Source organism: Syngnathus typhle, linkage group LG13, assembly GCF_033458585.1.
Source record: "Syngnathus typhle isolate RoL2023-S1 ecotype Sweden linkage group LG13, RoL_Styp_1.0, whole genome shotgun sequence".
NCBI classification, from domain to species: domain Eukaryota; kingdom Metazoa; phylum Chordata; class Actinopteri; order Syngnathiformes; family Syngnathidae; genus Syngnathus; species Syngnathus typhle.
The window spans coordinates 967,501-982,500 of record NC_083750.1 but is presented as its reverse complement, the minus strand read 5'-3'; positions in this window follow the sequence as shown (position 1 = coordinate 982,500).

Genomic DNA, 15,000 nt, shown 5'->3' with positions numbered 1-15,000 from the left:
GCGGGCTTGGGACGAAAATCAATCTTCCTCCCGAAATTAAACCACTATTGGCGGACGCCAGCCCCAAGCGCCAGCCCCGACCGCCACCCCCCGACCGCCACAAGGCGACCGCCACAAGGCGACCGCCACAAGGCGACCGCCACCGGCCCCAAGCGCCAGCCCCGACCGCCACCCCCCGACCGCCACAAGGCGACCGCCACAAGGCGACCGCCACAAGGCGACCGCCACCGGCCCCAAGCGCCAGCCCCGACCGCCACCCCCCGACCGCCACAAGGCGACCGCCACAAGGCGACCGCCACCGGCCCCAAGCGCCAGCCCCGACCGCCACCCCCCGACCGCCACAAGGCGACCGCCACAAGGCGACCGCCACAAGGCGACCGCCACAAGGCGACCGCCACAAGGCGACCGCCACAAGGCGACCGCCACTGGCCCCAAGCGCCAGCCCCGACCGCCACCCCCCGACCGCCACAAGGCGACCGCCACAAGGCGACCGCCACAAGGCGACCGCCACAAGGCGACCGCCACAAGGCGACCGCCACCGGCCCCAAGCGCCAGCCCCGACCGCCACAAGGCGACCGCCACAAGGCGACCGCCACAAGGCGACCGCCACAAGGCGACCGCCACAAGGCGACCGCCACTGGCCCCAAGCGCCAGCCCCGACCGCCACCCCCCGACCGCCACAAGGCGACCGCCACAAGGCGACCGCCACAAGGCGACCGCCACAAGGCGACCGCCACAAGGCGACCGCCACTGGCCCCAAGCGCCAGCCCCGACCGCCACCCCCCGACCGCCACAAGGCGACCGCCACAAGGCGACCGCCACCGGCCCCAAGCGCCAGCCCCGACCGCCACCCCCCGACCGCCACAAGGCGACCGCCACAAGGCGTTAGTGGCCGCGCCCGGTACTTTACTGGACCCTATTTGGCCCGCGGACCGGCCGGCGTCGCTTCCTTGAATGCTTAGCCGCCTTTCGAGCTGCCATGCCGGGCTTGAGTTAGTGGTTTGCGCCCGGTACATTACTGGACCCTATTTGGCCCGCGGACCGGCCTGCGTCGCTTCCTTGAATGCTTAGCCGCCTTTCGAGCTGCCATGCCGGGCTTGAGTTAGTGGTTTGCGCCCGGTACTCTACGTTAAAAGTCAGGCGGAACGGCTCTGAAGCTCCAGACGGTGCTTCCTTGAATGCTTAGCCGCCTTTCGAGCTGCCATGCCGGGCTTGAGTTAGTGGTTTGCGCCCGGTACTCTACGTTAAAAGTCAGGCGGAACGGCTCTGAAGCTCCAGACGGTGCTTCCTTGAATGCTTAGCCGCCTTTCGAGCTGCCATGCCGGGCTTGAGTTAGTGGTTTGCGCCCGGTACTCTACGTTAAAAGTCAGGCGGAACGGCTCTGAAGCTCCAGACGGTGCTTCCTTGAATGCTTAGCCGCCTTTCGAGCTGCCATGCCGGGCTTGAGTTAGTGGTTTGCGCCCGGTACTCTACGTTAAAAGTCAGGCGGAACGGCTCTGAAGCTCCAGACGGTGCTTCCTTGAATGCTTAGCCGCCTTTCGAGCTGCCATGCCGGGCTTGAGTTAGTGGTTTGCGCCCGGTACTCTACGTTAAAAGTCAGGCGGAACGGCTCTGAAGCTCCAGACGGTGCTTCCTTGAATGCTTAGCCGCCTTTCGAGCTGCCATGCCGGGCTTGAGTTAGTGGTTTGCGCCCGGTACTCTACGTTAAAAGTCAGGCGGAACGGCTCTGAAGCTCCAGACGGTGCTTCCTTGAATGCTTAGCCGCCTTTCGAGCTGCCATGCCGGGCTTGAGTTAGTGGTTTGCGCCCGGTACTCTACGTTAAAAGTCAGGCGGAACGGCTCTGAAGCTCCAGACGGTGCTTCCTTGAATGCTTAGCCGCCTTTCGAGCTCTCCTGCCCGGCGTGGGTTTCGCGTCCGCGCCCGGTACATTATGGAAGCCAAAAAAAAAAAAAATTCTAAGTGCGAGTGGGACCGGCCTGGGGGGCTTCCTTGAAAGCCCATCCGCCCTCCGAGCTCTCCCACCGGTCGTGGGTTGGCGTCCGCCACTGCTCAAAGCGAACTTCAAATCATCTGCTTAATAATGTGGAACGCCATTCTTGAGTAGTTTCTCCTTAATGTGGGCTCAACTGGCCGGTAATCATCACCGGTGTCTGAAATTGATCTCAGTTATCCAAAGAGCCCTGACACGGAATACCGTCCATGAGTTTAATTGAAAAACAAAAAATTTAATCTTTCTGACACATAAATACAATTTGCATAATAATTTGGAACACAGTGTAGACTTCCAGCGGACCGCGCGCGGCTCGGCTGACGGCGCAGCGCGATCTGGTACCGCTGCGCGGGACGAAACACGCCCCGTGCAGAGTTCCAGGCGGCCGGGAAGACATTTAAGCGCTGCCGCTGCCGCCTCGGCGGGGAGTTGCCGTCCTCCGGTGGACACGACGAGTAAATACACCAGCAATCGCACTTACACCGTGTTCCAAATTATTATGCAAGTGACATTTATCTCAGATTTTCCTAAATAGTCGATGCAAAATGAGTCAGCATAATTTTCAAGTCATCAACCATTATTTTGATGAATTCTAATTTTATTGAACAAACCTCCGAATGATCACAGAATTTTTAAAAAATAAAAAACTTAAAATGCACTGTTCCACATTATTACGCACAACAGAGTTTTATAACATTTTATAGGTTTTTATGAACTGAAATGCCCATCTTAAGAATTTACAGCATTAGGAGGTCATATTTACTGAAATCAAAAGCTATTTCAAAGAAAAGACAAACAAGTTACATTTTAACATAGGACCCTTTATTTCAATAAAAAACAAAGTTACATTTTAACATAGGACCCTTTGTTCAACAGCAGCTTCACGATTCTTCCATCCACTGAACTTGTGAGTTTTTGTACAGTTTCTGGTTGAATTTCTTGGCAGGATCTAAGAATAGCCTGCCAGAGCTGCTCTTTGGAATTGAACTGCCTCCCACCTTCGTAGATTTTCTGCTTGACGATGCTCCACAAGTTTTCAATAGGATTGAGGTCAGGGGAGCATGGGGGCCACACCATCAGTTTCTCTCCCTTTATTCCCATAGATGCCAAAGACGTTGACGTATTTCTTGCAGCATGAGATGGTGCATTGTCATGCATGAAGATGATCTTTTGACGGAAAGCACGGTTCTTCCTGTTGTACCATGGACAGAAGTGTTGAGTCAGAAATTCCACGTAGTTAACAGACGTAATTTTGACGCCTTCAGGGACCCTAAAGGGGCCAAGCAGCTCTCTCCCCATGATTCCGGCCCAAAACATCACTCCGCCACCTCCCTGCTGACGCCGCAGCCTTGTTGGGCTATCGTGGCCGTCCACCAACCATCCACGACTCCATCCATCTGTAAAGTCAAGTCAAATCAAGTTTATTTGTATAGCCCTAAATCACAAGCAGTCTCAAAGGGCTTCACATAGACAGAAATTGACAATTATTCTCAAAGCATCCCCTGAGCTCTCAAAAGTGCAAGGAAAAACTTAAAAAACCCTACCTGGCCCATCCAAGGTTGCACGGCACTCGTCGGTGAACAGGACTGTCTGAAAATTTGTCTTCATGTAAGTCTGGGCCCACTGCAGCCGTTTCTGCTTGTTCGCGTTGTTCAGGGGTGGCCGAATGGAGGGTTTCCGCACAACTGCAAGCCTCTGGAGGATCCTGCACCTCGTCGTTCGTGGGACTTCACTGGCACCAGCAGCGTCGAATATTTGTTTGCTCGTCTTTAGTGGCATGCTTGCAGCCGCCCTCTTGATTCGATTTGTTTGTCTTGCAGAAACCTTCCTTGTCGTGCCTTTGTCTGCACGAACGCGCGTTTGCTCCGAATCAGCGACGAATTTCTTCAAAGTTCGATGGTCGCGCTTAAGCTTTCGTGCAATATCGAATGTCTGCATACCTTGTCCAAGGCATCGAACGATTTCACGCTTCTCGACAGCAGAGAGATCCTTTTTCCTCCCCATGGTTGAACGAAATGGCCGAACGCTTAAAAACGCGGAACTTAAATAGACTTGTTAATTACTACAATTGCGCTCACCTGGCAGACTACCATGGACTGTACCATGACTGAGGGTGATTTCAGTACTTGAAAAACAAAAAATGTAATCTTTATGACACTTAAATACATTTTGCATAATAATTTGGAACACGGGACCGTGTTCCAAATTATTATGCAAAGGATATTTATCTCAGATTTTCCTAAATAGCTTCCTTGAAATGTTACCCGGCTTTTGAGCTCTCCTGCCCGGCGTGGGTTTGCGTCAGCGCCCGGTAACATTATGGAAGCTAAAAGAAAGAAAAAAGAAACAAATCTAAGTGCGATTGCTGGTGTCTAAATACATTTTGCATAATAATTTGGAACACGGGACCGTGTTCCAAATTATTATGCAAGTGATATTTATCTCAGATTTTCCTAAATAGCTTTACTCGTCGTGCCGACCGGAGGGAGGCCACTCCCCGCCGCAGCTGAACAGTCATCCCGGCCTAGTGGAGGTCTGCGCAGGGGGGGTCTTCCTTGAAATCTTAGCCGCCTTCCGAGCTCTCCTGCCGGGCGTGGGTTTGCGTCAGCGGCCGGTGTCATTTACTCGTCGTGCCGACCGGAGGGAGGCCACTCCCCGCCGCAGCTGAACAGTCATCCCGGCCTAGTGGAGGTCTGCGCAGGGGGGGTCTTCCTTGAAATCTTAGCCGCCTTCCGAGCTCTCCTGCCGGGCGTGGGTTTGCGTCAGCGGCCGGTGTCATTTACTCGTCGTGTCCACCGGAGGGAGGCCACTCCCCGCCGCAGCTGCAGCGGCAGCTTTGAAACGTCATCCCGGCCCCCTGGAACTGTGCGCGGGGGGGGCGATGCGTCCCGTGCGAGGTACCAGGTCGCGCTGCGCCGTCTGCCTGGCCGCTTTGGGCCCGCTGGAAGTCTATTAAAGCTCCGCGATCTCCGCCTCGGTGCTTAAAAAGCGTCCATCCGCTCTCCTGGAGCTTCTTTCGGTCATCTCGTCCGCGTGCACGGCCTGCCGGTGGCACCGGCTGGAGCTCCGCAAAAAGCTCCATTTCTGTTAAAAATGCTTAGCCGCGTCCCTGGAAGCCCAATCGGGCGTAGAAAGTGAGGGGGAAGGCCCCCAAAGCACCGGCTGGAAGTCCCAAAAAAGCTCCATGATTGGTCAAAAATGCTTAGCCGCGTCCCTGGAAGCGTAATCGGGCGTAAAAAGTGAGGCGGACCGGCCCTGGAGCTCCGTGTGGAGGTCCTCAAAAAGCTCCATAACGTGTTAAAAATGCTTAGCCGCGTCCCTGGAAGCGTAATCGGGCGTAAAATGTTAGGCGGAACGCCCCTGGAGAAAAAAAAATCCGCTCCTGGTACCTAAAATTTTCTCCAGCGGCGGGCTCGGAGTCTCATCTTTCTCCTGGCCGAGAAAAGAGCACTTTCCCCCGGACACCGAACCAGTCAACGTCCCCCTCCTGAGTGGACAAAAAAAATCCACTCCTGGTACCTAAGATTTTCTCCAGCGGCGGGCTTGGGACGAAAATGAATCTTCCTCCCGAAATTAAACCACTATAGGCGGACGCCAGCCCCAAGCACCAGCCCGCATAATAATTTGGAACACGGCACCGTGTTCCAAATTATTATGCAAATCTAATCGGGCGTAAAAAGTGAGGCGGACCGGCCCTGGAGCTCCGTGTGGAGGTCCTCAAAAAGCTCCATAACGTGTTAAAAATGCTTAGCCGCGTCCCTGGAAGCGTAATCGGGCGTAAAAAGTGAGGCGGACCGGCCCTGGAGCTCCGTGTGGAGGTCCTCAAAAAGCTCCATTTCTGTTAAAAATGCTTAGCCGCGTCCCTGGAAGCCCAATCGGGCGTAGAAAGTGAGGGGGAAGGCCCCCAAAGCACCGGCTGGAAGTCCCAAAAAAGCTCCATGATTGGTCAATAATGCTTAGCCGCCTCCCTGGAAGCCTAATCGGGCATAAAAAGCTAGGCGGAACGGCCCCAAAGCTCCACACGGAAGTCCCAAAAAAGCTCCATGATTGGTCAATAATGCTTAGCCGCCTCCCTGGAAGCCTAATCGGGCATAAAAAGTTAGGCGGAACGGCCCCAAAGCTCCACACGGAAGTCCCAAAAAAGCTCCATGATTGGTCAATAATGCTTAGCCGCCTCCCTGGAAGCCTAATCGGGCATAAAAAGTTAGGCGGAACGGCCCCAAAGCTCCACACGGAAGTCCCAAAAAAGCTCCATGATTGGTCAATAATGCTTAGCCGCCTCCCTGGAAGCCTAATCGGGCATAAAAAGTTAGGCGGAACGGCCCCAAAGCTCCACACGGAAGTCCCAAAAAAGCTCCATGATTGGTCAATAATGCTTAGCCGCCTCCCTGGAAGCCTAATCGGGCATAAAAAGCTAGGCGGAACGGCCCCAAAGCTCCACACGGAAGTCCCAAAAAAGCTCCATGATTGGTCAATAATGCTTAGCCGCCTCCCTGGAAGCCTAATCGGGCATAAAAAGTTAGGCGGAACGGCTCCAAAGCTCCACACGGAAGTCCCAAAAAAGCTCCATGATTGGTCAATAATGCTTAGCCGCCTCCCTGGAAGCCTAATCGGGCATAAAAAGTTAGGCGGAACGGCCCCAAAGCTCCACACGGAAGTCCCAAAAAAGCTCCATGATTGGTCAATAATGCTTAGCCGCCTCCCTGGAAGCCTAATCGGGCATAAAAAGTTAGGCGGAACGGCCCCAAAGCTCCACACGGAAGTCCCAAAAAAGCTCCATGATTGGTCAATAATGCTTAGCCGCCTCCCTGGAAGCCTAATCGGGCATAAAAAGTTAGGCGGAACGGCCCCAAAGCTCCACACGGAAGTCCGAAAAAAGCTCAAAAATTTTCTAAGTGCCAACGGCTCATTCGCCGTAATGTGTCCGCTCCGCGCTGGTTCCCCGGTCGGCCGCGAATAGCGCAAAATCAGCCTCACGGAAGTTCGAAAAAAGCTCAAAAATTTTCTAAGTGCCAACGGCTCATTCGCCGTAATGTGTCCGCTCCGCGCTGGTTCCCCGGTCGGCCGCGAATAGCGCAAAATCAGCCTCACGGAAGTTCGAAAAAAGCTCAAAAATTTTCTAAGTGCCAACGGCTCATTCGCCGTAATGTGTCCGCTCCGCGCTGGTTCCCCGGTCGGCCGCGAATAGCGCAAAATCAGCCTCACGGAAGTTCGAAAAAAGCTCAAAAATTTTCTAAGTGCCAACGGCTCATTCGCCGTAATGTGTCCGCTCCGCGCTGGTTCCCCGGTCGGCCGCGAATAGCGCAAAAATCAGCCTAAGTGCAGTACCAACCTTGGCGTGTTGGTGCGCCAGAGTACGATGAGTTGGTCCCCCTAGTCACTGTACTCATTACCTTTACCCCCTAATCGCAAAATATAGTCAGAACGTATATGCAGAAGACTATTTTTTTCTTTTTTAAAATTTTCTAAGTGCCAGCGGATGCTGGCACACGAACTGTCCGAGCTACGACGGTTCTCCGGTCGGACAGCGAGGGTGAAAAAGCGGTCCTAAAATCACCGAGGGCTGCCGCACAAGTTGTCCGAGTGGCGACGGTTCCCCGGTCGGCCACGAATGTCGAAAATTCGGCCTCTCCACCACGGAGGTCGGTGAGAATTTCAGAATATTTTCTAAGTGCGAGCGTGGGCTGCCGCACAACTTGTCCGAGTGGCGACGGTTCCCCGGTCGGATCCGAATGTCGAAAATCCGGCCTCTCCACCACGGAGGTCGGTGAGAATTTCAGAATATTTTCTAAGTGCCAGCGTGGGCTGCCGCACAAGCTGTCCGAATTGCGACGGTTCTCCTTTCGGACCCGAATCGCAAAAATTCGGCCTCTCCACCACGGAAGTCGGTGAGAATTTCAGAATATTTTCTAAGTGCCAGCGTGGGCTGCCGCACAAGCTGTCCGCTTTGTCTGGTTCCCTCGGTCGGCCACGAATGGCGAAAAATCAGCCTCTCCTTCTGGAGCTCGCGCCAACTTTGGCAAATATTTTCTAAGTGCCAACGGCTCTTGCGCCGTAATGTGTCCGCTTTGTCTAGTTCCCTCGGTCGGCCACAAACAGCGAAAAATCAGCCTCTCCTTCTGGAGCTCGCGCCAACTTTGGCGAATATTTTCTAAGTGCCAACGGCTCTTGCGCCGTAATGTGTCCGCTTTGTCTGGTTCCCTCGGTCGGCCACGAATGGCGAAAAATCAGCCTCTCCTTCTGGAGCTCGCGCCAACTTTGGCAAATATTTTCTAAGTGCCAACGGCTCTTGCGCCGTAATGTGTCCGCTTTGTCTGGTTCCCTCGGTCGGCCACAAACAGCGAAAAATCAGCCTCTCCTTCTGGAGCTCGCGCCAACTTTGGCGAATATTTTCTAAGTGCCAACGGCTCTTGCGCCGTAATGTGTCCGCTTTGTCTGGTTCCCTCGGTCGGCCACGAACGGCGAAAAATCAGCCTCTCCTTCTGGAGCTCGCGCCAACTTTGGCGAATATTTTCTAAGTGCCAACGGCTCTTGCGCCGTAATGTGTCCGCTTTGCCTGGTTCCCTCGGTCGGCCACGAACGGCGAAAAATCAGCCTCTCCTTCTGGAGCTCGCGCCAACTTTGGCGAATATTTTCTAAGTGCCAACGGCTCTTGCGCCGTAATGTGTCCGCTTTGCCTGGTTCCCTCGGTCGGCCACGAACGGCGAAAAATCAGCCTCTCCTTCTGGAGCTCGCGCCAACTTTGGCGAATATTTTCTAAGTGCCAACGGCTCTTGCGCCGTAATGTGTCCGCTTTGCCTGGTTCCCTCGGTCGGCCACGAACGGCGAAAAATCAGCCTCTCCTTCTGGAGCTCGCGCCAACTTTGGCAAAAATATTCTAAGTGCCAACGGCTCTTGCGCCGTAATGTGTCCGCTTTGTCTGGTTCCCTCGGTCGGCCACAAACGGCGAAAAATCAGCCTCTCCTTCTGGAGCTCGCGCCAACTTTGGCGAATATTTTCTAAGTGCCAACGGCTCTTGCGCCGTAAAGTGTCCGCTTTGCCTGGTTCCCTCGGTCGGCCACAAACGGCGAAAAATCAGCCTCTCCTTCTGGAGCTCGTGCCAACTTTGGCGAATATTTTCTAAGTGCCAACGGCTCTTGCGCCGTAAAGTGTCCGCTTTGCCTGGTTCCCTCGGTCGGCCACAAATAGCGAAAAATCAGCCTCTCCTTCTGGAGCTCGCCTAAGTGCCAACGGCTCTTGCGCCGTAATGTGTCCGCTTTGTCTGGTTCCCTCGGTCGGCCACAAACGGCGAAAAATCAGCCTCTCATTCTGGAGCTCGTGCCAACTTTGGCGAATATTTTATAAGTGCCAACGGCTCTTGCGCCGTAATGTGTCCGCTTTGCCTGGTTCCCTCGGTCGGCCACAAATAGCGAAAAAATCAGCCTCTCCTTCTGGAGCTCGCCTAAGTGCCAACGGCTCTTGCGCCGTAATGTGTCCGCTTTGCCTGGTTCCCTCGGTCGGCCACAAACGGCGAAAAATCAGCCTCTCATTCTGGAGCTCGTGCCAACTTTGGCGAATATTTTCTAAGTGCCAACGGCTCTTGCGCCGTAATGTGTCCGCTTTGCCTGGTTCCCTCGGTCGGCCACAAATAGCGAAAAAATCAGCCTCTCCTTCTGGAGCTCGCCTAAGTGCCAACGGCTCTTGCGCCGTAATGTGTCCGCTTTGTCTGGTTCCCTCGGTCGGCCACAAACGGCGAAAAATCAGCCTCTCATTCTGGAGCTCGTGCCAACTTTGGCGAATATTTTCTAAGTGCCAACGGCTCTTGCGCCGTAATGTGTCCGCTTTGCCTGGTTCCCTCGGTCGGCCACAAATAGCGAAAAAATCAGCCTCTCCTTCTGGAGCTCGCCTAAGTGCCAACGGCTCTTGCGCCGTAATGTGTCCGCTTTGCCTGGTTCCCTCGGTCGGCCACGAACGGCGAAAAATCAGCCTCTCCTTCTGGAGCTCGCGCCAACTTTGGCAAAAATATTCTAAGTGCCAACGGCTCTTGCGCCGTAATGTGTCCGCTTTGTCTGGTTCCCTCGGTCGGCCACAAACGGCGAAAAATCAGCCTCTCCTTCTGGAGCTCGCGCCAACTTTGGCGAATATTTTCTAAGTGCCAACGGCTCTTGCGCCGTAAAGTGTCCGCTTTGCCTGGTTCCCTCGGTCGGCCACAAACGGCGAAAAATCAGCCTCTCATTCTGGAGCTCGTGCCAACTTTGGCGAATATTTTCTAAGTGCCAACGGCTCTTGCGCCGTAATGTGTCCGCTTTGCCTGGTTCCCTCGGTCGGCCACAAACGGCGAAAAATCAGCCTCTCCTTCTGGAGCTCGCGCCAACTTTGGCGAATATTTTCTAAGTGCCAACGGCTCTTGCGCCGTAATGTGTCCGCTTTGCCTGGTTCCCTCGGTCGGCCACGAACGGCGAAAAATCAGCCTCTCCTTCTGGAGCTCGCGCCAACTTTGGCGAATATTTTCTAAGTGCCAACGGCTCTTGCGCCGTAATGTGTCCGCTTTGCCTGGTTCCCTCGGTCGGCCACGAACGGCGAAAAATCAGCCTCTCCTTCTGGAGCTCGCGCCAACTTTGGCGAATATTTTCTAAGTGCCAACGGCTCTTGCGCCGTAATGTGTCCGCTTTGCCTGGTTCCCTCGGTCGGCCACGAACGGCGAAAAATCAGCCTCTCCTTCTGGAGCTCGCGCCAACTTTGGCAAAAATATTCTAAGTGCCAACGGCTCTTGCGCCGTAATGTGTCCGCTTTGTCTGGTTCCCTCGGTCGGCCACAAACGGCGAAAAATCAGCCTCTCCTTCTGGAGCTCGCGCCAACTTTGGCGAATATTTTCTAAATGCCAACGGCTCTTGCGCCGTAAAGTGTCCGCTTTGCCTGGTTCCCTCGGTCGGCCACAAATAGCGAAAAATCAGCCTCTCCTTCTGGAGCTCGCCTAAGTGCCAACGGCTCTTGCGCCGTAATGTGTCCGCTTTGCCTGGTTCCCTCGGTCGGCCACAAACGGCGAAAAATCAGCCTCTCCTTCTGGAGCTCGCGCCAACTTTGGCGAATATTTTCTAAGTGCCAACGGCTCTTGCGCCGTAATGTGTCCGCTTTGCCTGGTTCCCTCGGTCGGCCACGAACGGCGAAAAATCAGCCTCTCCTTCTGGAGCTCGCGCCAACTTTGGCGAATATTTTCTAAGTGCCAACGGCTCTTGCGCCGTAATGTGTCCGCTTTGCCTGGTTCCCTCGGTCGGCCACGAACGGCGAAAAATCAGCCTCTCCTTCTGGAGCTCGCGCCAACTTTGGCGAATATTTTCTAAGTGCCAACGGCTCTTGCGCCGTAATGTGTCCGCTTTGCCTGGTTCCCTCGGTCGGCCACGAACGGCGAAAAATCAGCCTCTCCTTCTGGAGCTCGCGCCAACTTTGGCAAAAATATTCTAAGTGCCAACGGCTCTTGCGCCGTAATGTGTCCGCTTTGTCTGGTTCCCTCGGTCGGCCACAAACGGCGAAAAATCAGCCTCTCCTTCTGGAGCTCGCGCCAACTTTGGCGAATATTTTCTAAGTGCCAACGGCTCTTGCGCCGTAAAGTGTCCGCTTTGCCTGGTTCCCTCGGTCGGCCACAAATAGCGAAAAATCAGCCTCTCCTTCTGGAGCTCGCCTAAGTGCCAACGGCTCTTGCGCCGTAATGTGTCCGCTTTGTCTGGTTCCCTCGGTCGGCCACAAACGGCGAAAAATCAGCCTCTCCTTCTGGAGCTCGCGCCAACTTTGGCGAATATTTTCTAAGTGCCAACGGCTCTTGCGCCGTAAAGTGTCCGCTTTGCCTGGTTCCCTCGGTCGGCCACAAACGGCGAAAAATCAGCCTCTCATTCTGGAGCTCGTGCCAACTTTGGCGAATATTTTCTAAGTGCCAACGGCTCTTGCGCCGTAATGTGTCCGCTTTGCCTGGTTCCCTCGGTCGGCCACAAACGGCGAAAAATCAGCCTCTCCTTCTGGAGCTCGCGCCAACTTTGGCGAATATTTTCTAAGTGCCAACGGCTCTTGCGCCGTAAAGTGTCCGCTTTGCCTGGTTCCCTCGGTCGGCCACAAATAGCGAAAAATCAGCCTCTCCTTCTGGAGCTCGCCCAAGTGCCAACGGCTCTTGCGCCGTAATGTGTCCGCTTTGTCTGGTTCCCTCGGTCGGCCACAAACGGCGAAAAATCAGCCTCTCCTTCTGGAGCTCGCGCCAACTTTGGCGAATATTTTCTAAGTGCCAACGGCTCTTGCGCCGTAAAGTGTCCGCTTTGCCTGGTTCCCTCGGTCGGCCACAAATAGCGAAAAATCAGCCTCTCCTTCTGGAGCTCGCCTAAGTGCCAACGGCTCTTGCGCCGTAATGTGTCCGCTTTGTCTGGTTCCCTCGGTCGGCCACAAACGGCGAAAAATCAGCCTCTCCTTCTGGAGCTCGTGCCAACTTTGGCGAATATTTTCTAAGTGCCAACGGCTCTTGCGCCGTAATGTGTCCGCTTTGCCTGGTTCCCTCGGTCGGCCACAAACGGCGAAAAATCAGCCTCTCCTTCTGGAGCTCGCGCCAACTTTGGCGAATATTTTCTAAGTGCCAACGGCTCTTGCGCCGTAAAGTGTCCGCTTTGTCTGGTTCCCTCGGTCGGCCACAAATAGCGAAAAATCAGCCTCTCCTTCTGGAGCTCGCGCAAGTGCCAACGGCTCTTGCGCCGTAAAGTGTCCGCTTTGTCTGGTTCCCTCGGTCGGCCACAAATAGCGAAAAATCAGCCTCTCCTTCTGGAGCTCGTGCCAACTTTGGCGAATATTTTCTAAGTGCCAACGGCTCTTGCGCCGTAATGTGTCCGCTTTGTCTGGTTCCCTCGGTCGGCCACAAATAGCGAAAAATCAGCCTCTCCTTCTGGAGCTCGTGCCAACTTTGGCGAATATTTTCTAAGTGCCAACGGCTCTTGCGCCGTAAAGTGTCCGCTTTGCCTGGTTCCCTCGGTCGGCCACAAATAGCGAAAAATCAGCCTCTCCTTCTGGAGCTCGCGCCAACTTTGTCAAAAAATTTCTAAGTGCCAACGGCTCTTGCGCCGTAAAGTGTCCGCTTTGCCTGGTTCCCTCGGTCGGCCACAAATAGCGAAAAATCAGCCTCTCCTTCTGGAGCTCGCGCCAACTTTGTCGAAAAATTTCTAAGTGCCAACGGCTCTTGCGCCGTAAAGTGTCCGCTTTGTCTGGTTCCCTCGGTCGGCCGCAAATAGCGAAAAATCAGCCTCTCGCCCGTCAGGTACCAGGCGTTGGGGTACCAGGGGTAAGTGCAGTACCAGCTTTGGTCTGTTGGTGCGCCAGAGTACGATGAGTTGGTCCCCCTAGTCACTGTACTCATTACCTTTACCCCCAAATCGCAAAATATAGTCAGAACGAGTGTGGGGAACACAAGTTTTGGCCCCGAGAACCAGGCGGCTGGTGTCTCTAGCGATGTGTTCCCCCCCAAAAAGTGTTCACATGCTCGGACAGCGAACCTAGGAGCTACCGCAAAGCACTCTGGAAGTGCAAGAGCGAAAAATTTTCTAAGTACAAAAACTCTCGAAAATTTTCAAAGTGTCACAGTGCTCGAAAATTTTCAAAGTGCTACATGCTTTCCATCCAAGGAAGGAATAGTGGCGGACCGGCCGCCTCCTTAAACACAAGCCGGCGGAACGACGGGGAGGACCGGCCGCCTCCTTAAACACAGGCCGGTGGAACGTTTGGCAGAATTCTTCTCGTGGAGGACCGGCCGCCTCCTTAAACACAGGCCGGTGGAACGTTTGGCAGAATTCTTCTCGTGGAGGACCGGCCGCCTCCTTAAACACAAGCCGGCGGAACGACGGGGAGGACCGGCCGCCTCCTTAAACACAGGCCGGTGGAACGTTTGGCAGAATTCTTCTCGTGGAGGACCGGCCGCCTCCTTAAACACAGGCCGGTGGGAACGGTTGGCAGAATTGCGTGACGGCCGCCTGCTCCCGGCGTCCGCACGTGAACGAACACCCCCTCCCGGGGACGGCCGTCTGCTCCCGACCGCCGTCCTTCACCCCCTCACCTTCCGGACCCCCGTCTGCTCCCGGCGGGCCTCCGAGTACCCCCACCTTCTCCCGAACTGACCGACAGGCAATGAGACCCGCCTTGGTAGGGCCCCCACCGGCCCCGGCTCGCGCCGGCGTTGGGTGGACGGTTCCTCCCCACTTGCGGGTCGCTCTCCACGGAGGACCGGTCGCCTCACTAAACATAGGCCGGGCGAAAATCTGCGAATGTTATACATCCAAGGAGGGAGGACCGGCCGCCTCCTTAAACCACCGGCCGGGCGAAAATATGCGAATGTTATACATCCAAGGAGGGAGGACCGGTCGCCTCACTAAACATAGGCCGGGCGAAAATCTGCGAATGTTATACATCCAAGGAGGGAGGACCGGCCGCCTCCTTAAACCACCGGCCGGGCGAAAATCTGCGAATGTTATACATCCAAGAAAGGAAGGAAGGAGGGAACCGGCCGCCTCCTTAAACACAGGCCGGGCGAAAATCTGCGAATCTTATCCATCCAAGGACGGAGGACCGGCCGCCTCCTTAAACACAGGCCGGTAGGAACGGTTGGCAGAATCGCGTGACGGCCGCCTGCTCCCGGCGTCCGCACGTGAACGAACACCCCCTCCCGGGGACGGCCGTCTGCTCCCGGCCGCCGTCCTTCACCCCCCTCAGCTTCCGGACCCCCGTCTGCTCCCGGCGGGCCTCCGAGTACCCTCCCCTTCTCCCGAACTGACCGACTGGCACTCATGACCCGCCTTGGTAGGGCCCCCACCGGCCCCGGCTCGCGCCGGCGTTGGGTGGACGGTTCCTCCCCACTTGCGGGTCGCACTCTAGCGCCTCGGCCGCCGCGAGAGCGTGCGCTACGCGCCGCCCCCGCAGGCCTTGGCGCGACCGAACGGCAGCGAGACCGAGACGCCCCGAATCCCCCACCTAGAGGAAATCAACGGAGGCCGAGCGCGCGATCCGATTGCGG